This window comes from Engystomops pustulosus, chromosome 6 (assembly GCF_040894005.1).
Source record: "Engystomops pustulosus chromosome 6, aEngPut4.maternal, whole genome shotgun sequence".
Classification (NCBI taxonomy): Eukaryota; Metazoa; Chordata; class Amphibia; order Anura; family Leptodactylidae; genus Engystomops; species Engystomops pustulosus.
In genome coordinates, this window is record NC_092416.1 from 58,870,609 (window position 1) to 58,895,641 (window position 25,033).

Consider the following 25,033-nt stretch of genomic DNA (forward strand, 5'->3'; position numbering starts at 1 on the left):
TAACTACTATAATACTGCTCATATGTACAAGAATATAACTACTATAATACTGCTCCTATGTACAGGAATATAACTACTATAATACTGCTCCTATGTACAAGAATATAACTACTATAATACTGCCCCTATGTACCAGAATATAACTACTATAATAGTGCCCCCTATGTACAAGAATATAACTACAATAATACTGCCCCCTATGTACAAGAATATAACTACTATAATACTGCTTCTATGTACAAGAATATAGCTACTATAATACTGCCCCCTATGTACAAGAATATAGCTACTATAATACTGCCCCCCATGTACAAGAATATAACTACTATAATACTGCCACCTATGTACACGAATATACAGTAACTACAATAATACCGCCATTAATATGCAAAAATATAACTACTATAATACTGTCTGCTGTGTGAGACCTTGACGAAAACATCTTTGTTATAATGCGTTAATCGGTGTGTCCTATTTTGCACATGGCAATATGCTGGATTTTATGAGAAACTAAAAAAGCAAGAAACTTTTTTATCCAAGACATGGGTGTGCCGGACCCTTCTTCCATTTTTCCTATGCGGTTTCTCAGAATTTTCGGATTGGGTCACGTGCACACTAAAAAAGCCTAAGAGGTCTGGTGAGCGGATACCATTTCCCTATTACTACCATGTACTATAACACTGCCTCCAATGTACAAAAATCTAACTACTATAATACTATCCCTTATGTACAAGAATATAAATACTATAATACTGCCCTCTATGTACGAGAATATAACTACTATAATACTCCCCCTATGTACAAGAATGTAACTACTATAATACTGCTCCCTATGTACAAGAATATAACTACTATAATACTGCTCCCTATGTACAAGAATATAACTACTATAATACTGCCCCCTATGTACAAGAATATAATTACTATAATCCTGCTCCCCTATGTACAAGAAAATAACTACTTAATACTGCCCCTATGTACAAGAATATAAATACTAAAATACTGCCCTCTATGTACGAGAATATAACTACTATAATACTGCCCCTTATGTACAAGAATATAACTACTATAATACTGCCCCTATGTACAAGAATAAAACTACTATAATACTTCCCCCTATGTACCAGAATATAATTACTATAATACTGCCCCCTATGTACCAGAATATAATTACTAAAATACTGCCCCTATGTACAAGAATATAACTACTATAATACTGCCTCTATGTAAAAGAATATAACTACTATAATACTGCCCTTTATGCACAAGAATATAACTACTATAATTCTGCCCTATGTACAAGAATATAACTACTATAATACTGCCCCTTATGGACAAGAATATAACTACTATAATACTGCCCCTATGTACAATAATATAACTACTATAATACTGCCCCCTATGTACAAGAATATAACTACTAAAATACTGCCTTATACGTACAAAAATCTAACTACTATAATACTGTCCCTTATGTAAAAGAATATAAATACTTTAATACTACTCCTTTGTACAAGACTACAACAAAAATTAGCTGAGTACACAGACCCACAAGGCAAGATTAAGTGCTCTTAGTGCGCAACGGGCCGTTGCCTTCTGTGGAAGCCTCCTGTCCTTCTCTCCTGCAGCGAAGTGTTTTTAAAGCGTTTTGTAATAAAGACAGAAATCTTTTAACCTACGGTGAGTGCCAACTTTTTTTTTCTCTCTTCACACACATATAACTACTATAATACTGCCCCCTATGTGCAAGAATATAACTACTATAATACTGCCCCCCTATGCACAAGAATATAACTACTATAATACTGCCCCCTATGCACAAGAATATAACTACTATAATACTGCCCCCTATGTACAAGAATATAACTACTATAATACTGCTCCTATGTACAAGAATATAACTAGTATAATACTGCCCCCTATGTACAAGAATATAACTACTATAATACTGCCCCCCTATGCACAAGAATATAACTACTATAATACTGCCCCCTATGCAAAAGAATATAACTACTATAATACTGCCCCCTATGCACAAGAATATAACTACTATAATACTGCCCCCTATGCAAAAGAATATAACTACTATAATACTGCCCTTTATGCACAAGAATATAACTACTATAATTCTGCCCTATGTACAAGAATATAACTACTATAATACTGCCCCTTATGGACAAGAATATAACTACTATAATACTGCCCCTATGTACAATAATATAACTACTATAATACTGCCCCCTATGTACTAGAATATAACTACTAAAATACTGCCTTATACGTACAAAAATCTAACTACTATAATACTGTCCCTTATGTAAAAGAATATAAATACTTTAATACTACTCCTTTGTACAAGACTACAACAAAAATTAGCTGAGTACACCGACCCACAAGGCAACATTAAGTGCTCTTAGTGCGCAACGGGCCGTTGCCTTCTGTGGAAGCCTCCTGTCCTTCTCTCCTGCAGCGAAGTGTTTTTAAAGCGTTTTGTAATAAAGACAGAAATCTTTTAACCTACGGTGAGTGCCAACTTTTTTTTTCTCTCTTCACACACATATAACTACTATAATACTGCCCCCTATGTGCAAGAATATAACTACTATAATACTGCCCCCCTATGCACAAGAATATAACTACTATAATACTGCCCCCTATGCACAAGAATATAACTACTATAATACTGCCCCCTATGTACAAGAATATAACTACTATAATACTGCTCCTATGTACAAGAATATAACTAGTATAATACTGCCCCATATGTACAAGAATATAACTACTATAATACTGCCCCCCTATGCACAAGAATATAACTACTATAATACTGCCCCCTATGCAAAAGAATATAACTACTATAATACTGCCCCCTATGCACAAGAATATAACTACTATAATACTGCCTTCTATGTACAAGAATATAACTACTATAATACTGCCCCCTATGTACAAGAATATAACTACTATAATACTGCCCCCTATGTACAAGAATATAACTACTATAATACTGCCCCCCTATGCACAAGAATATAACTACTATAATACTGCCCCCTATGCAAAAGAATCTAACTACTATAATACTGCCCCCTTTGTACAAGAATATAACTACTATAATACTGCCCCTATGTACAAGAATATAACTACTATAATACTGCTCCTATGTACAAGAATATGTCTACTATAATACTGCCCCCCTATGCACAAGAATATAACTACTATACTACTGCCCCCTATGTACAAGAATATAACTACTATAATACTGCCCTCTATGTACAAGAATATAACTACTATACTACTGCCCTCTATGTACAAGAATATAACCACAATAATACTGCCCCTTATGTACAAGAATATAACTACTATAATACTGCCCCCCTATGCACAAGAATATAACTACTATAATACTGCCCCCTATGCAAAAGAATATAACTACTATAATACTGCCCCCTTTGTACAAGAATATAACTACTATAATACTGCCCCCTATGTACAAGAATATAACTACTATAATACTGCTCCTATGTACAAGAATATATCTACTATAATACTGCCCCCTATGTACAAAAATATAACTACTATACTACTGCCCCATATGTACAAGAATATAACTACTATAATACTGCCCTCTATGTACAAGAATATAACTACTATACTACTGCCCCCTATGTACAAGAATATAACTACTATAATACTGCCCTCTATGTACAAGAATATAACTACTATAATACTGCCCCTTATGCACAAGAATATAACTACTGTAATGCAAAACAGAAGAACGGGTCCATCGGCAGCAAGCAGGTAAAGTTAAAAGCATACCTTTTATTTAAGACATGTTAAAATCTACAATTTCCATGGAAAAAGACAGAAAAAGTTGACACGTTTCGGACTGGTTAGGTCCTTAATCATACCTATACAAACACCGAATGAAAGAACCAACCTAAGTAGGAGAGGAAGTATGAAAGTAGAGCCACCCCTCATGCTCAGGTGGGACACGAGTGATCAGAGAACAAAGTAGCTGCAGGTACGTAAGTAAAAAATACACGTTAGAAAATACAATATTCAACTTAAACAGTCAAAAAAGATTTGTAAAATGAATGTGTTCAATAAATGTAAAGAAGGTCGCATTTTTTATTAAACCCAGAAGGGGACCGTGTATCCAAAAGGAGGATCAACTGGGCCTTATTCATGGGAAGGGATTTAACCCTGTCACTGCCGCGTCTGTGAAAGTGAACATGGTCAATAGCAGGGATTTTCAAAATGGTCATGTTGCCAGAATGGATGTCACAAAAGTGTTTGGATAATCCTGTTTGGATATGTTCTGATAATCTGTCTTTTAGTTTGCGGTATGTACATCCAACATATTGAAGAATACATTCTGGCAACATGACCACTTTGAAAATCATAGCGATTGACCATGTTCCCTTTCACAGATGCGGCAGTGACAGGGTTAAATCCAGTGGATCCTCCTTTTGGATATACGGTCCCTTTCTGGGTTAAATAAAAAAAAAATTAAAAAACACACTCATTTTACAAATCTTTTTTGACTGTTTAAGTTGAATATTGTATTTTCTAACATGTATATTTACTTGCGTACCTGCAGCTACTTTGTTCTCTGATCACTCGTGTCCCACCTGAGCATGAGGGGAGGCTCTACTTTCGTACTTTCTCTCCTACTTAGGTTGGTTCTTTCATTCGGTGTTTGTATGATTAAGGACCTAACAGGTCTGAAACGCGTCACCTTTTTTGTCTTTTTCCATGGAATTTGTGGATTTTAACATGTCTTAAATAAAAGTTATGCTTTTAACTTTTCCTGCTTACCCCCAATGGACCCGTTCTTCTGTTTTGCATTCTACTTTATGTCTCCGGACCGGACCATTTCCCATCGCTGCACTTTATGAAATCCTTCCATTCGTGATTGTGGGTGAGCGAACTCTTTTTTTTCTTATTTTCTGCATAACTACCATAAAACTGCCCCTATGTACAAGAATATAACTTCTATTATACATAATGTTCTATTATATATAACGTCTACATGATGTTGAAGAATATCTACTGTATGGAAAAAGATATTGATATCCTACAGGCCCTAGGGCTAATAATGAGATTTTCACCGGTAGAAGAATGTTCTTGACTGAAGTGTTAAACCAAGGAAGGATCCTGGTGATATAAAACACATGTCTATCATATCCATTCATCCAGCCCCATCCTATCTGCACATAACAGCTGCTGTCCTCAGGGATGAGGCTTTCTCCCAGGACACTGACTTTTACTTGTAGGAAAGTGCAATTTCTTATCATAAGTGCTCTACACATTTCCTTCAGCTCCTCAATCCGATCCATAACTATCTGTCTGTGATGTCTTACTGCAGGGATATTTTGTCTCCGAGCCTAAAGCCCTGAACATCAGTCTGCACACCTTTTTGTTATAGTACAGAATGTAATAAGACGATGATTCACCAAAGTGTGGGCTTCATAATGCAACAGACGAAAATAACCTGAGTGCTGCGATACTTCTGTCAAGTGACCTTTACATCGTAATAATCACAATCTAGCATCGCACAAATCTCCATGCCACACATAATCTTATAAACACCTTGTTTAAGTGGAAGAAATACCCCTGGTTATCCAAGTAGTCTCTATCTACTAGCTTTTGGAAAGGACATTATTACTCTGACTCATCTTAGACCCAATATACGGTAAAATATTAGCTAATGACACAATATGACCCGGTAACCAAACCTTTTTACAATAAATAAGAAATGCCAAAGAGTGGGGAGAAGGCCTCCAGAAGTTTTCGAAATACTTAAACATAGAAGAACATTGGGTTTTAACCCTAGTTAGGAGGCAATAGTGTAGTAATTATCCATAGAAGCACAAATCTTAGTGGATCAGTCACAACGCTTGGACCTTAATGGTGTGGCCACCTGTCTCTGCAGAATACGGAGACCAGGTTTCTAACCACAACTCTAATAAGTGAGAATTATTGGCTTCCACATCTTACCCAAATACCAATGTCATGTTGGTAATCCTCAAGCTGGAGGAGGCCTCTAAAATCTACCATATTTTGCCATGGGCTTTATTTTATTACTGCTATGTAGCTGCACAGCTAAAGGTCGATGCCTGTCACTAAATAAGATATGATATATACAACTTTCCATACATTATCATTGTCCATGGTTAAAATAAAGAAATATGGGGCACTGAAGTGCTATTTTAGGTCCTCACCTTCACCAGGGCCTGGGATTATGGAACACTGAACTTCCTACGTCCATTAGTAGGATGCTGCAGATAGCCATTATAACTACTGGTTAAAGAGAATCACCAAAGTACTACTGTTTTCAGTATTTCTACAGCACTTATGGAAGTTTTTCTCAAAAAGTTGAGATGTTGTTTGTGATGGTTGCTTAGTATGTGTCCCTATTCTTATATTTCTATTATTAACCAAGGTCTCCAATGAAGCATATGACTTTGATTTTCCAGAAGCTCCGGAGCTGGACCTTGACTGTGAATGAACAACAATTATCCTTCTAAGAAGTTGGAAAGGAAAAGGGTTCTCTGTGCAAAAATAAATATGTTGCACCACTGCTTTGGTCACTCCACGTCTATACCAAGTGAAGGCTCCAATGTTACTAATGTATTTTATTATTATTTTGTGGTCCTCAGACCAAGATATTTTTTTTTATAATAGAGGGGCTATTTTCTTTATTAAAAATAGAAATACTGTTCACCTCTGATTTATAGTTCCAAATATTAAAAACAGTGTTGGACTCGCCCATCAGAGAACCAGACAATCCACTAATGGACTAGGGGCTAATCCAATATTGGACCCTAGAAATCAAGCAGAAGACAACCCTATTTGTTTTTTCTTTCAAGTTTTATTTCTAACTTACAGATAAATACATGACAATACATATAATACATAACCAAAACATAATCAACAATTAACGTGAATGAGATTAATATGACATAGAAATGTCCTTGTTACATTACAAATTTCCTTTAAGAATATTAAAGGGAACCTGTCATTAGAAATTGATCTAATTAACCATTACCAGTATGTTGTGAAGCAGATTAACACCTTCCAGATGATGTTTCTTTCATGGCTCAGTGTGGTGGCATTCAGAAAATCAACTTTGAAGTGAGATGTATATTGGTTTTATAAAGTCATGGAGGTGGAGAGCTCGGCATTGAAGTCAAACTCTCCTCACCTCAAGGAGATCTGGTTAGTGATTTGTCTGGATGCAGGGCCATCAATTACAGTGAAGGGGGCATTCTTAAGTCAGGAAAGCTTGATTTCAGAGTTAAACTCTCCGCCTCCTTGACTTTATACACCCAAATTACATCTCACTTCAACATTGATTTTCTGGTCAATGCCACTGCTCTGGGCCATGAAATAGACATGATCTAGAACAGTGGTGGCGAACCTATGGCACGGGTGCCAGAGGCGGCACTCAGAGCCCTCTCTATGGGCACTCTTGCCATCAATCCACCGCAGAGTTTGCCAGGCAGCACTCAAGGCCTCTTGCAGTCCAAGGCAGCCCAGAACCATAGAAGGAAGCTGCAATGATAACCAAAGCTTTTTCTCCTTCTCTCTACTGTATTGGTGTCCTCAGGTTCCTATACAATTTAAACATGTGACAGAGCAGCGAGTAATAAGTTACTGTACAAATTGTCGCATCAGCACTTTGCGAAAAATATGTGGGTTTTGGATGTTGTTGGGGCACTCGTCTAAAAGGTTTGCCATCACTGATCTAGAAGGTGTTCAACTGCTTAATGACATACTGGTAGTGGTTTATTAGGTCAAATTCTGCTGACAGGTTCCTTTAAGGCATTACAGATTTTATCTTTTCCTGTTTTGCTCCATTTGACTCCTTACTTCCCTGTCTCATATTTTCACTTTTGTTTTTTTTTATTTCTGATCTCTAACTTTATCATTATATTTTATTCTAGGACGTCTTTAAGACATTCCCATTTCCCCTGCAGATCAAAATTTAATAGGTTATTATCTCCTAGAGAAAATTCATACAAGCAATATGTCTTCAGTCTTGTTATTATAGTTTCCATTTTTGGCGGATCAGAATTTTTTCATTTACTAGCTATCTCAGCTCTTATCTGCTCATATCTTGTTTAGAGCCTTTTTATCTGGTGGGCCCAAGGAACCTCAGTCTGGCAGTGACTGGAAACTTAGTAGTTATAGCTCCTGCATAGTGACTGTAGATGATGTCCACAACTGGCACTGGTGCAATCTACTTTCATAGTCATAAGGGGCCTGTTTAAGGAATAGTGCTTATCTTTTTTTACAAGAAAGGGGCAACCGTACCCTACAATATCAGCATTAAGGTTACATGCACATGAGCGTAAATGACGTCCGTGAACTAGTTGCAAAAACAACAGCCAGCTAATGGCCCCCATTGAGGTCTTTTGTGCATGGCCATGGTGCACTGCAAATTATAGAGAAGTCATATTCCTGCCCAATTCCTTTCCTATGGAGATGGAACAAGTGAACGGTGCTCACCCCCCCCCCCCCCCACATCTCCACTTGGCTGAAACAGACCACAAGCTTTCCCATGTTTTCGACCCGTTTGTGTACATGGCTGCATGCACGTAGCCTTAGGTTTGGTAGCATGATCAAGCACAATGTATCCAGAGTAGGATATTTTAGACATTTGTAATGTAGCTCCCTCTCCTATAGGTATGTTCCAATACTCCAATTGCTGAATTGGAAAATTTGTCTTGAGTCAGTGTTATCTAAGGACCTACAATTGGAAGAGATCCACAGCACGCTCTTTGCCAGTTAAAGGGGTACTTATGGAAAAACACCAAACTTATTGGAAACCACAAGCAATAAAGCATTCCAAATAAGAGTATCCCATTTATGGAAAAAGTACAGTATTTGCATCCACTGTACTGAACGGCCAAAAAGGGCAATTATGATAAAAATGCAAGTATATAAAATCCATCTGTAGACGACGTCTCCTTATGTCAGACATGTGAGACAAAACGTTTCCAATTAGACCGGCCATGGAAAATGTGATGCAGCGGTTTCCAGTTGAGCCAAATACAGGAAACTTATTTCGGTAGAATGCAAGAGTACACCACTGAAATTATATGTCGTCTTCTAGAGGAAAAACTCTGGTTACAAGGGGTTAATGCAAAATATACAAAAGACTAGTACATTGCAGAAGCCAGAAGAAGTGATGTGTGATGAGGACTGGCCCCGCTTCATGTTTATGTTACTGCTTGTTGTTGCACAATGTTCTCTATAGGGAACAGAAAAAAAGTTTTTCTATAGTTAGTGACTTGGGATGTGAGACGGATTTGCAGAGAGATAGAGCGGTGCGCAGCGAGGCATTCATGATTGATTTTCCGAGCAAACAGATCTGTTCTGAAAGAAAGGCAAGAGCGGGTCACCCACAACGCTATGAAAATCCAGTTTTTTATAATGTTGTGATGCGATCCTCTTTAAAGCCATGCTGACAAAAAGCTTAAATAGAATTTCTACTTTAGTTTTCGAAATACACTGCAGATTCTTTGCTGATTTAGTGTTTAATATGAAGCTCCATTTACACAGCTCCAAATAGATCCACATAGATATAAGATCACATGCTGGCTTGATGATAAAAGGGGTGTTCCAACTGGTAACCCTGATGATAATTAGTCATCACTTTACCACCCACTTCTATGGGATTGATAGATGTACACAGGACCGCCGGTCTCATAAGTGTTGGGGGCCCAATTGAGTCCTGTAGATCTTCTCCTTCCAGAGATTTGCATACACGGTGTTCACAGTTTGGCTAAGGGTGATTATGCAGTCATATATTGGAGGAGATTCTGAAAGCTCCCATAGATGTTAGAAGGTTGGCACTACTAACTTACTAAAATTGTTGTGTTTGGCTGACATTAATTTAAAGGAGTTGCCTGTAAGTTGACTTGACTGCTTTATATTGCAGCGCAGATGTATAAAGGTGAATAGAGATTACAGGCGGTCCCCTACTTAAGAACACCCGACTTACAGACAACCCCTAGTTAAAAATGGACCCCTGGATGTTGCTAATTTACTGTACTTTAGCCTTAGGCTACAATAATCATCTATAACAGTTATCAAAGGTGTCTGCAATTAAGATGTATTATTAATCCGGGTTCTTATGACAACCCAACATTTTTAAAATCCAATTGTCACAGAGATCAAAACAATTTTGGATGAGGGTACAATTATAAAATATACAGTTCCGACTTACATAGAAATTCATCTTAAGAACAAACAAACAGAACCAATCTTGTACGTAACCCGGGGACTGTCTGTAATTGTAATACCACACACTACCCATGGTTATGAGGGGAGCAGTTTTGAGAGAAAGCAGCCATGTTTTTTAACTTCTGGACCTCTATAATCTGGATGGCAGCAATATAAACCTAATTTTACTCGGTACAGGCTACCTCAATCCGACAATAGAGAGGTGATGCAAAACAGATATGGTGTATTTTTGATAAATTGATTTAATGCAACAGTCAGTAATTTTGATAACAATGAATGTAATTCTACAGTCACTAATGGCTGACATCAGGGAACAACAGATTGCGCTCAGTATACTAGTAAAGCATCTCTAGGCTTAGTGTCCCTTTCATTCCCAGACTAACCATCATCACATACAGCAGTGGCTACAGTGGCACATATAGTAGGCAATACACAATGGAAATAATGAAACGTCATCAAAGCATCAGTTAAAATGAATCAAAACAGCAAATCATTACAGTGCAAAGTATAATATTTCACTGTATAGCATCGCCTCATAATAATGAACCGCAAGGAAGCCAATGTCTGAAGGAATTAGATTTTTTTTTTCAAAAACATTTCCTTGAGGTGCCTGTCTTATCAAAAGTAAAGAATAAATGATTCAATACTTTCTTTTCTAATAATAGCGGCGCTTAAAGTGGAACTAACGCTATGCGGGCCGCTTAATATAATCTGATTCTGATTAAGAATTTATACAGCCGCATGCAGCTCCAAATGAGAAAAAGATTGAATATCTATCTCCCTATATGAGAACGGGATTGTGAATAATGTATTCTAACACGCTCAATACATCACCTGGAGAAATAATGGTTATATTATGTTTTTGTCAGTGAGTAGGAAGATGTGTTTCCTCTGGAAAAAAATAAGTGCTGAAAACTTCACATCATAACTTTTTCTCCATAGAGATAACTGATGTATTATGTAGAGAATGTACCCATATAAGGGCAGAGTTGGTTGAACCCACCAGCATGGGCAGAACCAACTGGCTAGCTCATCTATTTGGGGATGTACTGACTGTCCGACAATAGATAAAGTTGAGTGAAGGATTTAGAATCCCATAAGAGGTAGATAGGCACCTCTGATGGTGACCTGATCTTCCCCTTTTCAACTTTGGATTGAGAGGTTCCAGGTCTTGTATTTCCCATCACTGGCTAATGATCACCTAAGCAGTACATGCCTCTCTAGAAGAGAAAAGGAGTGTGGGGATGTAGGGAGTAGACAGAACTTTGGAATGTTCTATTTTTAGTGGCAAAATCTGGCACCCCCATGAAAACCCAATTGTGCCATAAAGGGTCAATCCACTAAATCCTAATTTAAATGGTACTTGTGGTTATACTTCATTTCCCCTGCGGAGGCACCACAGGAAAACTGAACACTTGGTCCCACATAGTACAGATTTAATTCCTGCTTTGAAAATGTAAACTCTTGCTACTACAAATACACAATTGTCTTATGGTGAGAATGAAAAGATAGTTCTTGAAGTCTTTTCATCTAGAAGTAAATAAGGCAGGTGTATATTCAGGATATCTTGGACTATAGCATTGCACTAACCACAATGTGTCCGCCTCAGCCTACATTATCTCATCCAGGATATAGATGGTCTCTAACGTCAAAAACACAAACCCACAAAGTAGTCTCCAGGAAGATAAGTGTCTCCATCAATAACCCTGCATTAACCGCATTCAGATTGAGCACTTGACAATGCCGCCACTGAATGCAGTAATTAACGAGAAAAAAATGATGGTGTTTGGGACAAGTTCTCTCGGTCCACATAGGACATCCTGTTATAGATTAATACACGGCTCCAGCCGCCACTGAGCCGGCTGCAAAATATACTCCCACCATTTCTTTATAGCTGATAGGACACATCACATTTACTGACAATAACAGTAAATTAGAGGAGTAGGTGGCAGAGTGACAACCCATGTGACGATTTTCTGCCACAAAAAGTAACGTTGGATCCTGGAACCACATTATATGACAGAACTGTAGTCCGATGGTGGGAGGCAGCCATGAATACATAGCACACATAAAGCACGACAGTCCCCTCTAAGGTCTAGTGTAGAGTCATCACGGTTCTCTACGCAATGGAAAATCTTATTAGTCAACATCAGAAGTTCCTCTACCGACATCAAAAGGACATCCCGTACCCGAATTTGATGCTAAAACAATCCAACCATGGGGGCAAGATATCATGAGGAAAAATTTTAGAAACTATATGCCCGGAGACTTTGCTATGGCCAGGGTCACAGTCCCGCACAACTAATCGGCTTTCAGTGACAGTGTTCTCCTCCCCCTGTGAAACAGTGAGGCAGGGTGCACCAAACTGGTATGCACCAAAATGCTCATAAAAATAAAGATTTTTATTCAGGCCACAGATTTTCTCATGACCCAGGACATTTGACATACCATAGGTTTGATTCACTGACAGGTTCCAATCTCAATGAAACTGAGGACGATAACTGATGACTTTTCAGAGCTTTCTCTTTCAGTCCCAAAAAAGGTCCTATTGCCCTGTTTAGACAGGTTAGCCCCTCCATTGATCAAACAATTATCACCTACCCTATACACCTGTGTGACATCAAATGACTATGGACCGGTTTTAATCCACTAGAAGTCGCCTTCAGAATACCAGCAAGCAGAGATCTAGAAATCCATTAGGAACTGATAGAAAAAGTGTATTGTAAAATTGTATAACTTTTCATTATTAAGATAACAACATTTAGTTGGGAAAACTGGACAAACCCTTTAAGAAAATATTTTTTTTATATTGAAAGGGGACCAAACCTAACACCTTCCTAATCTCTACTAACAATGCATTCTATTTTTCTCAGTTATCAGTCACGCAGCTGCTATGACTGTCCTCTCCCAAATGTTTTGCCCTTATATAAGCTGCTAAAGACTATAAGCCATACAGATAGTATTGTTGTATTATTTTATACTCATCCGCACTATCTTGTATCCTTCACTTGTTTTATTTTTAGCTCATTTTACACCTGATGCTAAAAATAGATAGCAGTGTTTGAGGACAATAACTCCCTGAGAAATCCTCCTAGACTTCCGTGGTTGCTATGGGTTCATCTATCACAAGTCCAGGAGAAAACACTAATGAAGAATTTAATTATGAGAAGAGCGGATGTGGAGTTTAGAGGGGTAAATACAAGGAGAGCTGCATCACCCACTAATAGCAAGTCATATTACTAGGCATACAGTATAAGAAAATCTTATGTTCTGTGCCTCAGACCTAAATAATGGTGTTTACTAGTTAACAGTAAGCCTAGTGCCTCCAGATCATATGACAGAGGGGGCGATGGAGGTGTGAGGATGGTCTCTATAGCTGCTGCAGAGGTTACGTCGCTAAGCAACAGCACAATGGGAAAGTATCTTACATACAAGAATAGCAAATAATCATTTCAGGCTGAACTTTTTTGTAATTTGTATATTTTACTTGCCTAATGTTCTGTATTGTCCAATAATCTCCTAATATAGTAATAACTCCTTAGTTTCACACAAATCAGGATAGTCTCTCTGCCAACACCCACTAGGGAAAGTTACTGTATTTGTATTTATAGATCCAATTAAAGATAAACATATGTGTATGCAGTGAGCTCCCCCTTGTGGCACACATAAGTAGCCAGATTCTATTTGTTCTTTGCTGGTAGAATGGTTTATTACTATGCTTACAATATTTATTAGGGCACACTCTGTTGTTATTTGCTATAGGAAGCAGTTTGCTGAAACTATCATTTTATAGGCACTATGTTGGGGGGCTACACTGGCCGCTGTGTGTTTTGCTGTCAATGGAAAACTTTTGCTATGTTATGGAATGAGGAAGGTTCACATATTGTATGTTGGACTTAAAATTACATTTTTGAATAATTGAATACTAGGAATTCTGCCAATTTTATCAGAAAATTCAAAGTTTGATAAGCTACTTAATTTTATTTTTGGTTAAAAGGAAGCATAGTCACAGGATATGGATGGGGCTACCTGATCTGGGGTGGGACTTAGTGAGCCGCCAGTTCACCTGAAAGAAGTGGCTCATAGAGCCGGCATGTGAGACAACCACTTTAAAAAGGATCGCAGCAGTGCTACATCCCTTTAAATCTCCAAATCATAGTCTGGAGGTCTGGGCCCTAGTAATGGCATATTAAGAAATATATCAATACAGGCAGTCCCCGGGTTACGTACAAGATAGGGACTGTAGGTTTGTTCTTAAGCTGAATTTGTATGTAAGTCGGATCTGTATATTTTATCATTGCAATCCCAGCCAGAACTTTTTTGGTCTCTGTGACATTTTAAAAATGTTGGGTTGTCATAAGAATCAGGATCAACACTAAAGCTTCATTACAGACACCTGTGATAACTGTTACAGCTGATCATTGTAGCCTAGGACTAAAGTACGATAAATTACCAATATCCAGTGGTCCGTTTGTAACTAGGGATCGTATGTAAGTCGAGTGTTCTTAAGTAGGGGACCGCCTGTACCTTTTAAAGCTATTTAACATGGAAATAGCCCAACCAGCAGGTCACACTGTGTAATAAGGACAAATGTGAAAAGATTAAATGTTGATAATGGATCTTAGAGGAAACAAATGCAGAATAATATTATAAAGTGATTTCAGGTTTTATAATGGAGTCATTAATTATCATATTTAGCCTGACATACTTTTACCATTTGTCTTTCTAGAGAATACTAATTGTAATATTGGGAAATTGAAGAAATTACTGAGGGCAAGGCATGCTTTACTATATCCCATCAGCGCTGGAAGAAAACCTCAAGAACTGGGCGGTAATTAAATCCCTAGAGTAGATGGAAGACAGTTACTGCTCACCCCATCATTGGCTTAGGTGGGTCACCCCTTAGGTCAGTCAGTGGGTCAACTCATAGGTCAACCACGTTTTATGTGGACCGAGAGGTCTAGAAAGTAAAAGTGGTGGATGAGTGAGGAGTGTATCATTTTTTTTACAGTTTTATGCCATTCTGACCCTTTTAACCATTAGACAATTACTGTAAATGTCACGACTGCCTTTCGCTCTTCAACTAATTCTTTAATTTTCACAGTATTGGAAAGTGTCTGCTGCAGGTAGAAATACAGACACGACCAGACAGCCGATCACACTAATTCTGGCGTCGTGACTCGGTTACTATCTCTTGAGTGATTGCTCTCAGATCATACATCTCTGCAGCAGACAAAGCTCCTCTGTATTAAAAGTTTTGCTAGAACAATAAAAAAACCAAAAGCAAAAAGAAATCCTTTAACTTTACTAAACAAAAGGAGGGAGTAGATACAGCTAGAGCTTATTAATTTTGTAATATATCTCCCCTCCAAGAGCCGTAGAGCTAAACAATAAGGCTATATTCACACGATGTTGCCCGCCGTACCGCAGTATGGCAGACATACATCGGCGCTGCAGAGAGGAGCAGGGGATGAGCGCCCCCGCCCCTCTCCGTAGGAAGATACAGTGCACGGCGCCGTAATACGGGGAAAGATAGGACATGTCCTATCTTTTCCCGGGATACGAAGCGGTATGGTGCCGCACGTGTTCTGCACCGTACCGCTCCCGTACAGGGCCGTTAGCCCATAGAAGTGTATGTGGGACGTATATCGGCCGTACATACGTCGGCCGTATATACGTCACCCATACATGTGTGTGAATGTAGCCTAAGAATCTGGCTGCCTGTAGATACAGCAATGGGAAGCATAGGAGTTTACTTCATAATGTTTTACCGTGTTAGGTTAAGTTCACGTGTGGGTTGGTGTGTATTCAGAAAGACGCATCACATTTACATCTGCAGAAAAAGTATCTGTTATCAGTCCCTGTTGTGTCACTATTTTATTCACACACTTTTTTTTCCACAAAAAAGTAAGGGTACATCACGTTTCTTTGATCACTGACCTACGGTCCTTGAAAAGAACAGGACATTGTTGGGAAGATTGGCTGGCAACCATGTCAATTCTAAAACCGTGGCGACTAATTTTCCCAACACATATGTGTATAACGGACTGATATTAAAATTTTTGTATTCGGAGGATTTAAAGGACTAAAAAAAAACTTTAGGCCATGTTCACATGTGGCATTTGAATTGCAATTGCAAAAACGCATATGTGCTTCTAATGAAACGCATATGATCGGTAATGAGCACCACGTGTTTTGCAATGTTTACATTCCTTTTTGCGTGCATTTCATTGCCAACCTTCTCCCTGTTGAATTTGAACTGCGTTTTAAAACGTGGTTCATATGCCATGTGTGAGCACCACCTCAGGGGCACATGTAAATAAAGAATTGAATACTTACCCTGTGCTGGCTCACAATTTCAGCACTGCAGCTCTTGTTGGTTCTCGATTCCCAGCTGCCATTCTCTTCAAGTACAGGCGGTCCCCTACTTAAGAACACTCGACTTACATACGACCCCTAGTTACAAACGGACCTCTGGATATTGGTAATTTATTGTACTTTAGTCCTAGGCTACAATAAACAGCTGTAACAGTTATCACAGGTGTCTGTAATGAAGATTTAGTGTTAATCCTGATTCTTATGACAACCCAACATTTTTAAAATCCAATTGTCACAGAGACCAAAAAAGTTCTGGCTGGGATTACAATGATAAAATATACAGTTCCGACTTACATACAAACTTAACTTAAGAACAAACCTACAGCTATCTGTGATGGACAGATAGGGGCAGATTTATCAAGCAGTCTGAAAGTCAGAATATTTCCAGTTGCCCATGGCAACCAATCACAGCTCAGCTTTTATTTCACCAGTGCTCATGAATATTTTAAAGGGGAGCTGTGATTGGTTGCCATGGGCAACTGGAAATATTCTGACTTTCAGACTGCTTGATAAATCTGCCCCATACTGTCAAATCCGCTGGATGGAACACCGTGTCTGCTGGTCCTTCCACCCTCCGTGCTGACAATGTTAGTGTCCGCCTCCTGTCCGCAGCGAATTATCCCTGCTGCACAATCGGGGCAGCGGGCATCCAGGATGCGAGCGCTTTAGGGAAGTTAAGGTTTTGCTCACTCTTCTATGTTCTGTGTCAGTTCATCTTTATTTCTTTTTTCTTGTGTCTGCTTTAGTTTCCTTTGCTCTCTTGAATCCTGTTTGTTTCATCGCAGTCTGTCCTGTTTTTTTCCCTAAGTCTGAATACTGTCCTAATGCTCACACTGATGTTTTCTGTCCGTACCACCTCACAGTGGCTGACAGACCTATTTGGGTTGGTCTCACCTCCCTGGGCCGTGCAAGATAGATAGGAAGTTTCTGCAGCAGAGGCTCCCTACCTTTGTGTACAGTATTCCAGCCATGGGTTTTCCTAACAGATACCTTCTCCACTCACATTCCTCCCCAGCTAGTCTGGCTTGCCTGAATGTCAGGGGACTGGTCCATACAGTCTGTGGACCGGGACTCTAATATGTCATAAGAGGCTGCCAACTACCCAGTGCTTTCTATAAGTCTTCTTTGGAGCTTGATCTTGTTTCTGGATGTCTGTATATGTTGCTCTTTTCAGTCTTGCTTATCTTCTGACCATTTTTGTCTTTTGATTCTGTACTGCACTGTCCTCTTGGTTTTGACCTGTATTTTTTATGAACATTCTTGTTTGTTTGGTCACCTGTTGTCAGTTGTCACTTACCGTCTAGGGTAAGATAGGCAAATAGGAAGGGACAGAGGGACGGGTATAGCTGTAGGGTTCACTGTCCATGTCTGACTTTTCCTTTTAAAACCTAATGTCCATTCCCAAACAGAAGCACAACCTGTGCCAAGTGTGGCCCAAACTATAGTTGGAACAAACAATTTTTTTTCTTATCCTGTAAAAATCCTTGAAACTATGCCAGTCCAAATTTAGTAAAATTCCTAAGTATTACAGCAAGCAAGGTCATGTATACACATAGTTTTCATTTCTTCTTATTATGACACATAAATCTTCTACAAAGAGCAGCTCAAGTCATTAACACAGATCTTTCTCATATGGAATCAGCTTGTAAAAATCAGAGGTCTTCTGGGATGTCATAAACTTGATTAAAGACACTTTCTACAGGGAAAAATCTTTCTGTTGATTGCAAGTGAATCTGAAGCCTGTTCTGATGTGAGACATCAATCCTTGTTCTGATGTGTGGGCCAACAATGGGTATTGTATTAATTATAATCAGGGATGGGAAAACAATCATGTCTACCTACCTATGTGGTTTTCACTGCACAGGAAAATGAGCCATGGCCACCCACCTGCTAGAATGTCACCCCACATGCCCTTCTACTACAAATATATATCAGCCACAGTATAATGCACAGGTTTTTTAAAATTTTATACTACTTTTTGCTTTGAAATTGGTTACAATCTGACATGCATCTTGTATGTTTTAGATTGTGTCTTAAAGGGGTTTTCCGATAAGAGCCAGGCTGGAGCGGGCTTTTAAAAAAAATAAACGTCTACTCACCTCCGCCGCTCCTGATCTGATTCGGGCTCGGGGAGCTTCCGGCCGGCTGAGGTGGCCGGCCATGCACACCCATCCCTATCTCTCAGCACTGTAACTGCCGCTGGTATATGGTGATGGTTGGGCGTGGTTGGCCACCTCACAGCACGGAAAATCGGTAGGAGTACACTTTAATATTTTTTTAAAAAACCTGCCCCAGCCCGCCTCCTAATTTTTTTGCAACTCTTGGACAACCCCTTAAATAGGGCTTAACTTTACCTTGCTTAAAGGTCAATGAACAGCATCTTCACAATAGTGGACAGGGAAGGGTTTATTTTTCCTTATGGAGACTTAAAGGTCATGTGTGCTCCATTAGAGATTGTGGGTGTGAATATGCAAATATTCTCCTTCAAGACTGGAAGATTTGGTTGGAGGACCATTTCGGGCGTTCCTTTTCCAGGATGGGAAAAGGAAACTTTAACAAGGCATTTTTCTCCTGACCCAAGTCTATGACCTTTCACCAGCTCACTTCACTCTACTGGTAAGATGCAATGACATTAAAATAGCACTGTCTATAGGTAATGGGTTGGCCATTATCCCACTGCCAGGCTGCTTCAAAGTCATACATCGATGTAGAAGGAGTTGCCTTAAGTAAGACAGCACTAGCGGTATTATTTTCCTTTTCCTACAAACTTTGCCTATTCCTTAACCAATATTGGTCATAGCTGATTGCTACTCTTGGACATGCACCTACGGTATATAAATACAGGGGGCTGGCTTGCTCTGCCAGTATGTATCCTACCTATTATTTAATTATGACTTACCCAGTGGATGGGTTGTAAAAGCTATAATTGGTAAATTAAGCTGTAATAAAGGGCTGCTCTAAATAGGGGGTGATAGTCGGACCACTCTCCACAAACAGAGGCAGTTTTTCACTCTATTACACTCTTCCTTGATATTACCGAACACTATCAGCTGCATTTGCATTTAGAGACTATAATATACATATTGGCCAACATTTATCAAAAACAGTGCAAACTGCACCTTTGTAGTGTGCAGGGTGCATCAGTTTCAGGAATTGTGGCGCCCCCTGCACTGCTCCGACAGAGTGCAACAACTTTTTTGGTGCACCTTTAAATAGGGCAGGCAACAAAATACTTTTGGACACTGTATAATAAATGTGGCGCACGGTTCGACTGTGCACCGGAACAGCCCTTCAGTGCAGAACTTTGTTTTGCCTTAAGTATAGTGCAGCCGAGACACAAATGTGTCACTGACAATTTATAAATACGTGTGCAATTAGTTTGCATTGAAAAGAACGTGCAAAGTCAAACAAAAAAACTGTTGCGGGGCTTTAATAAATGTGGGCCATTGTGTTCGATATATATATAATATACATATAACCTAGGCCTTGCTTATCAATGTACAGTACACATATAATGGCATCTGGTCACGTGTCTAGTTAGAACATGATGGCTACATGACATGTAAAGTCTCATAGGTTCCAGAGAGCAGACATGAGAAAGTCGTGGAGCATCATGCCATCTGTTCTGCTTTATATTTACTACACAAATATCCTAGTAATATGTATCCAATTAACACATGGCATATAGACAGCAAACTGCAGAACATAAGTGGCAACAGCTGATGTGAGACTTCTAATCCCAGTTATTACATTGTGGTCATCTGCAGCATCGCTATACTGTGATACCAGACCAGGACCCAGGGGGAGCTTCCATGTGCACGTCATGGCCAATGGCATTGGTAGAATTCCATTCTGGGATTTCTTTTATTGTCAATTTCTCTCCCGTCAAATTCTTTGTGCGCTTTGTCATTCTCCAGTCCAGTAACAATGGATGAACTGCTAATAATAACTAGTATTTCCCTTGGTCAGTCTAAAGTTTAGAGATGCAAATGAAACCGTCAAACAATGTTTAGATGAAGATTAGATATTCCTACATGGAACGGAACATTAGTGACTACAAGAGGCTTTATAATGTACTAGCATCCTGCTAGAAAGGACATGAGGGAGGAGATATGTGAGAACATCTTCAAATCCACAATTATACTGATTGTCTGAGACCAGAGCTCCTACCTCATGTCCTTTTAAGGTGGGATGTAACCACAGTATACGGTTTCTCATGACAATGGAGCCTTAAAGGGGTTGGCCTCAGTGGCGTAACTAGAAGCTGATGGACCCCAGTGCAAAGCCTGTGCCAGGCCTCCGACTATAATGTATGGTTTATAGTAATAGTCTTCTCATATGGCAAAGTGACACCATAAGGGCCCCCTAAACCTCTTGGGCCCTGATGTGACCGCAACCTCTGTACCCCCTCAAGTTACGCCCCTGGTTTATCTTATGTGGGGCGGTATATTAGGTGATTTACCAATATACATCTATTAATAGTTTTCCTCTGCTTTCTTGAAATGTCAAGTGAAGCCCTTTGAACTCATCAGCCAGACATTCCTGACCTAAAAATGGTAACAGATGGAGGGTCATGTGATCTCTAATTGTCCATGAACAATCACATTTACAGGATTTTTTATGACAGTATTCATACTGTGGCTGCTCATGACAGTGAGAGATCACATGACTCTGCGCCCATTTTATGGATAGGAATGACTGGCGATGAGGTAAAGGCACTTCTTTAATCATGATAGTAAAACCTAATAATCCAACACTTTCCGGGTTGAAGTTATGTATGTGACATCCTAAACCACTGTTGTGAGGTTTCCTGGCTAAAACGGATTTAGAAGCTCCTCTCCGTCTCTGCATATGACCTGTAGTGACAGATGCGGCTATATATAGAAATGAATGGAATGTGAGGTCAGAAAGATCTTTTCTGGGTCAGTAGAACTTCTGGTCATTTCCTGGGAGTCTTGTCCATTTACAGTCATTGCGGTCTATTTTTGGAAATAACACTTTATTGTTTTATGTGAAAGAGAGCCTGGGGATAAAACCTTGGAAAGGAAATCATTCAAATAATACCAGAATGTCTATGGAAGTATTGTCTCATCGAATACAGTCCACTCACTAGTACAATTCATGTATATAAAATTATATCTTATTGTGTGAGATATAGTATGTTTCTAACACCATCACCTCCGGGGCCTCCGGTTTCCTCCCACACTCCAAAAACATACTGGTAGGTTGATTACATTGTGAGCCCAATGGGGACAGGGACTGATTAGCCAAGCTCTGTGCAACGCTGCGGAATCTGTGTGCGCTATATAAATGAAGGAATTATTATTATGATTATAATAATGTGGGATACTCAGTGTATCATGTGCGTCTATGATAATGTATCTAAGTCTCTTGTATGTTATACTGTATGGGAGGGAAGCACACAACTCTACATGAGCTTCTTAGCTGATCTAAACACATCTTAGATAAAAGAGCCACATAACTCTATATTCTCTTTTATGTGCTGCTGAAATACAATTTTTAAGAAACAGTCAGTAGCACACTCATTGTCATGTTCTACTGAACTGATGAATCTAAACCTATTGTAGATAATTTCACCATCATATTCAGCTAGAAGGATGTATCTAAGATTATCTTGTGCAATATGCTCTTGGAGCACTATATTGCCAACCATGGTGCTAGGCTGATGTATCTAAGCTTATTGTGTATTGTGCTATCTCACAGGGCCACACAGCAGCACATTCTCTATCATATGTGGCTGAGCTGATGGATCTATGTTCAGCACATGTGACACTTTCTTGCATGGTAATTTAGTGCTACATAATTGATCATAAGCTGCTAGACTGGCATATATAAGTCTCAGAGAGAACAATATGGAGCCATATATACCATCACATCCTGCTGAGATCATGTATCTAAGCGTGTTATCTGTCAACATATTTTTATTGTTTCTTACAAAAACAACTATAGTACGGGTATGGTGTACAATCAAAAGTACAAATGCGGTACATGCGTAAACAAAACAAATAAACCCCATAAAAAATTATGCTACAAAACAATTAAACCCCTAGATCCCGCCCCTGAATCTAAGCCTATTTTTTGGGATACTCTTTTGAGCAACTAAGCCTCTCGTGTAGAATCGCAGAGCACCACACTGCCAGTCAAGCTGCCAAGTTGATGTATCTAAGCCTATCACGTGTAATGTTTCAGAGAGGACACAGGATATTCTCATGTATCTAAGCCTTTCATGTGCATCTAAGTATATATCTAAGCCTCTCCTAGAGGACTGCCCAGCATTACATTCCACACAATGACAAGATACAGAATGTAATTACAATCTGTAGGGACAGCGAGTTGCGATATCTGAGTAAGCCCCTCACGCGTGACATCTCTTCCATATATTCACTATCACAAAGTATAAACGCCTACTATAGAAGAATTTCCTGATGCAATCATGTGCTACATGGGCAGTGTATCTAAGCCTTTCCTGTGTGACCATCATGAGATTGTCCTTGAAATTAGGGGCAGTTGTTTGCCATGTGTATGGTGATGCGTGGTAGAGGCTGACACACACATACATGTTATATTTAACCCTGATCACAGTATTGGGGGTCCCCTAACTCACAGTATATCAATTTATGAAGCGAGTGGGCTTGGCGCCCCCTTTGACCGCCAAGCATATACTGCGTGGGGGTATTCCTTGTAAACCCCCTATTGTGTATTCTTCATTAACCCCTTAGTGCCTGCATACGATCTAAACACGTGTGCTGTGGAGCATTAAAAACAAAAGATATCCACGTGTGAAGGGGGTTGGCATGCGTCTTATCTGGTCTGACACAATGTAATTGTAATGCAATGTATCTAATCCTAATAATATAGCCAGGAATGAGGCGTCCACCCACCTCTTACATAACACATGACAAAGGCAAGCATCCAATGTGTGCTGTCTACCAAGGTGAAGTTTCTTTGTTTAAGCACTTCGTTGAATGTATGTCAAAATGGGGATTTCCTCTTTAATGGAATGGGGAGGGGAGTCTTTGTCCCCTTTACCTCTGCATAACCTGAAAAAGGGATTCCTGAAAAAGGATTAGGGGTGCCCCTATACATTAAAGGGATTAGGAAGGTAATATAAGCGTTAACTCCTCACCTTGTACAGCACACCAGGATAATGGGCTCCTTACACCCCATATTTGCTAATAAACTTTATCCGTATACCCATATAATTAAGATGGCACAACTTGGGAAGATTTGGTTTATATCTAGATCTTTTGTTTTTTGCTTAATAAGAATAATGGGCTCATTTACCCTTAACCTTCTTTCATCCTGAGATTACTTCTACACATGGAGAGGTCCTGCCAGCCTTTACCTATGCCTAACCCATCATTTCCCCAGGAACTGAACATTCAGGATGCCCCTCAATACCTTAGGAGACAGTTTAGAAGCACCAGGGGGTCTTTACTGGGAGCCTCTTTCAGGGATTCCTTATACCCGGCACAATTATTTTTCATGATCCTTGAACCTGACCCTATTTTTAATGCCTGTGGGTGGTGGGGCACCCCTGCACCCTGGGGTCTTCAGCAGATATGTAAGAGTTGCATGCAGCAAGGTCGCAGTAATCCAAAGCTCTTTCTTACCTGCTGGATGGTGATTCCCAGGATCATCAGGAACATATCTTGAAATAGCGAAGCCTCGAGTCCCTAGGCAGGAAGCAAATGGAGCAAAACCCCAGCTCCACGGGGATCCACAGCCGATCCGATCGCAGAGTGAATGATCAGGGTGCTAAGCGATGTCACCCCACACAGCGGAGCCCCGGGGGGCAGCATGGCGCCACAGCCAGCCAAAGACAATCCCTGTGCAGCCCCTCAGCCCACCCGAAACAATGCGCGCGCTGTCACTGCTCCGCTCCCAGCCCTCACTTCATCATTTGGCTTGGATGTGTGTGAGAGGATGGCAATAGAGAGCGCATGCTTCACTCTGCTTCCTCCAGCAGACACTTCGTCTTCCTCACAGATGGGAAATTGCAATCTGACAACTTTTTCTTAACCTGCAGATGTGGAGATTGCGGCTAGGACGTCCTTGCATCCTCCCACACTCCATACTGGCAGCAATCCCAGGAAAGGGTTAAGCTGGGTGCACTGGAAGGAGGGCACCCATGTCACCTCCACACTGCACACATGAAGGGTCAGGGGGTAGACATCATGATCCTCAGGTAGCTCACAGCTTCCTCAGTGCTTCTCTCTAGTCTTTAGCAAGCTCACGTTTCCAGGATCTGCTGCTTTATCCTGTAACTGTAACTAGATTTTACCCCAAAATGGCATCCTTAGAATTCCCTCTTTTATGTAAATTCCCTCCCATTTACCTACAAAAAAGTTTCCTCTAAAGGCATGAGAAAATGAGCAGA

At 39.7% G+C, this 25,033-nt stretch overlaps 1 protein-coding gene across 1 annotated transcript in view; it reads right to left on the reverse strand.

The window, feature by feature from the left end:
- The window catches only part of GPR153 (G protein-coupled receptor 153), a 59,621-nt gene extending 34,893 nt beyond the window's left edge, over positions 1-24,728 (reverse strand). The window contains exon 1 of the mRNA XM_072156242.1: positions 24,267-24,728. The gene's annotated coding sequence lies outside the window, so the exon portion shown is untranslated. The remainder of the gene's footprint in view (positions 1-24,266) is intronic.
- Between the last annotated feature and the right edge of the window lie 305 nt (positions 24,729-25,033).